The sequence below is a fragment of the Rhincodon typus genome, chromosome 34 (genome assembly GCF_021869965.1).
Source record: "Rhincodon typus isolate 14 chromosome 34, sRhiTyp1.1, whole genome shotgun sequence".
In the NCBI taxonomy this organism is placed as follows: Eukaryota; Metazoa; Chordata; class Chondrichthyes; order Orectolobiformes; family Rhincodontidae; genus Rhincodon; species Rhincodon typus.
Window position 1 is genome coordinate 6276312 of NC_063365.1, and position 3624 is coordinate 6279935.

A 3624-nucleotide genomic window follows, 5' to 3' on the forward strand; every position below is an offset into this window, starting at 1 on the left:
ACATCAGCAAAGTTGACATTCATGCTGTTCCTACAAGCTGCACTGGTTGATGTGGATTCAGACAGTCACAGAGAAGGGTATCTGGTATAGTCCAGTGTTGTGGACAGATTAGTGATAGAACTAATCTCATGATCTGCTCTGGGCGAATGAAGAATATCTTGCATTCTTGTGACACTGATTTAAAACACGCAGTGCCATATTTCTAGTCAGCCTTGGGATTCCACATGCTCTGCTCAAATTTGGCCCATTTCCATGGTCCTTACTGCTTTAGATTTCTGCTTCCTCTGACAACCTTCCCATGTCTCATTGGCTTCTTGGATAATTCCTTTCCTTTGGTGGCTTTGTCACCTTGGTCCAATTTTCCAGCATTCCCCATCTCTGCCACCTCTCTGTCCTCCAGTAAGTCATTCATTAAAACCCCTCTTTAATTATTCTTTTGATCCACTTGATCTCTTCTTTCTCTCTGTGTCCATTTCACTCAGGTCTCTTTCCCCCACAATAAAGGCACTATACAATGCAAGCTATTTCTTTACTAAAGTATGGAGTCTGACAGGGGATAATCAATGTTTATCTTTTGTGGTGCTTTATCAGACTATCTCAATGACCGTGTTTACAGCTTTCCAGTTGCAGTTGTTCATTCAGAAGACATCATTCAAATGCCAGAAATCTTGCAATGACAACCTTTTAACCTTCTGTGTCGTTTATTAAACCTGTAAGGAAAGATGTTTGGTGGTGCAATCATTAATGTTCCTACTTTATGACCTGAGAGCTCTGGGTTTGAGTCATATGCCAGTACTTGATGGTTAAGGGAGATAACATTGTAATGTGGCTGAACAGGTTGGTTATCAATCTGCAAACCCTTTTCATATGCCTCTGGTAGGTAGAACAGAGGAAGCTTAGATTAAAATCAGAGGAAGACAGAGTGGGAGGCTGATATTGATAAATTAGAGCACTGATTACTTGGGCAGAATGGTCTGTCCATGTGGTGAAAGTACACTGTAATTAATCCTAACACCCAGCTTGCTCACTTATGACTCAGCCTCTCTCTCTTAGTCAGAGCACAGAGCTTTTGACTAACTTCAAAAGGAAAATGAATACATTTTCTTCATTTGCATCATTTTTCACATCACTTTTATTAGTCCATGTGTATGGGAAGCTTTTGAAAAATAATTTAATGCACTGTAATGAGTTTGCTTTATTTTCTCCCTTTTGTTGAATCCTATGCCTAGTCTTAGAATCAGAGCTTTCTGGATTTAAATATATAACCTTTTTGTTTCTTAAGGTCTGAGGGTTTATCTAATTGAGGGGTTTAAAATTTATGTAGGGATTTAAGAGGACAAACATGAATAGCCTTGAGGGGTGTCATTTCTCACTTGATTAAATTTGGTCAAGTTTTATTTATTTAAAATGGTAGAAACAGCCAGATAATTTCCTCTGGAGGCATTTCTAGCCATCAATGCCTACATTCTCATGATTGAGTGAAGAAAAGTCCAAATTAGAGCTGGCATATTTAAACTTTAAAAGAATCATTCAGAAAGTATGGCTATGCCTGGCTATGATAATGTGTCCATCTCTAATTACCCTTGAAAAGATGGTGAGCTACCTTCTTGGACCCACTGCAGTCCATGTAGCGTAAGTAAACTTAATGCTGTTGGAGAAGAGTGTTCCAGATCTATGACCCAACAACAGCGAAGGAATGATGATATTCTTCCAAGTCAGCTTGGTGTAGAGGGGAAAACTTGCTGAGGACACCATTCCCATCAATCTACTGCTCATATCTTGTAGGTGGTAGAGGCTGTGGGATTGAAAGTTGCTGTCCAAGGACCTCTATGTTGCTGCAGCACATGTCACAGATGGTACATATTTCTGCTGCTGAGAGTTGGGGGTGAATACTGAAATGGTAGGATGTGGTGCCAATCAAGTGGGTTGCATTGACCTGGATGGTATTGAGCTTCTGGAGTGCTGTTGGAACTAGTTATCCAGACAAGTGAGGAGTATTCCATTACATTCTTGTGCCTTGTTGATGCTGGGGAGGAAGGAGGCGAGTTACTTGCAGCTTCTGACCTGTTCTTGTATCCATAGCATTCGGTTATGTTTGACCTGACGCCATGAGACTTTGGAGACAGTATCTCCTTACTGAGCCACACACTATTTATGCAAAGAGTGGAGGAAATCTGAAAATCTCTTTTGCTGTCAAAAGGCTATGGATTCATTGGAACTTTGGAGCCACGGGTGACGTAACTGTGCTACGTGAAGATATTAGGGGGATATGGAGGAAAAGTAAGTCACTCGAGTTAAGGTGGAGGTCAACCACGATTACATTGAAGGGTGGAATAGTTAGAGGGGCTGAATGGTTGCCTTCTATTACTACTTCTATCACTTTTGACACTGCACACAAAAGGGCCCCCTTAAAAGTGTGCCATCACCACCCTAACACATGAATCATAGAATCCCTACAGTGCAGATAAAGGCCATTCAACCCATCACATCTGTGTCAACTCACCAGAGCATCCCACCCAGACGAGTCCCCCAACATTCCTGTATTAACTGTTAACCTACACATCCCTGGACACTATGGGCAATTTAGCATAGCCAATCCACCCTAACCTGGACATCTTTGGACTATAGGAGGAAACTGGAGCACTTGGCAGAAACCCACACAAAAATGGGGCGACTATGCAAACTCCACAGTCACCTGAAGCTGGAATCAAACCTGGGTCCCTGGCACTGTAAGACAGCAGTGCTAACCACTGAGCTACCCAAGACATTTTTAAAAAAAAAAAATCTCAAAATTGTGCACGTGAAGTTTTCCTTTATCTGGTTGATCTGTGAATTACTAGTTGACTCTTAGTATATGTGACTGAACCCTGCTCTTAAGTTGGCAAGTACTGCTGTCAGAGGGACAAGGCAGGCTGTATGGAGAATGGCAACATCAGCAAGGTATAACTGTACACCTGTGTTCTTTCCCTAAAAAGATGAAACAGTTTAAAAACAAACATCCTTCACACTGACCCAAAACACTTCACAGCCACTTGAGCACTTGCTGCTGTAGTAATGTGGGAACAACAGAACCTTAAAGACTGGGACCTCCCCTCAGACCAAAATGTAGATAAACTTGCTTCAGTGCTGTTGATTGGAGGAATAGTTATTCACCAGGACAACGAGGGGGATAAAAACCTCTCCTGCTGTTCTTTGAAGTACTGCCAAGGAATCCTTCCACACACACCCAAGAGGGCATTTAAGCCTGGATTCAACACCTCATCTAAAAGACATCACCTCTGCCAGTGCCACAGTCTGGATTTTGTATGCACGTCTCTAGAGCAAATCCAAAATCCACAAGAGGCAGATCCCTCAAGAGAAAGTACTAACCACACACTCATAGCTGATACCTGTGCTCCATGTGACATGGGATTGTTTGAATGTTGCCATCTTTCAGGAGCTGCACTGAAATCATGGGGCAGTTTTAGAAAGACCAAGCTTAGGGCTTCCCTGGTGCTCAAACTGATGAACCTTTCCATCGCCCCAACACCCAGATTTGAAATGTGAGGAAGTTCCATAAGAAACCAGCAGCTAGCAAGGTGGTGCTTTGAGCTGGAGAAAGCAATAAATACACAGACTCCATTG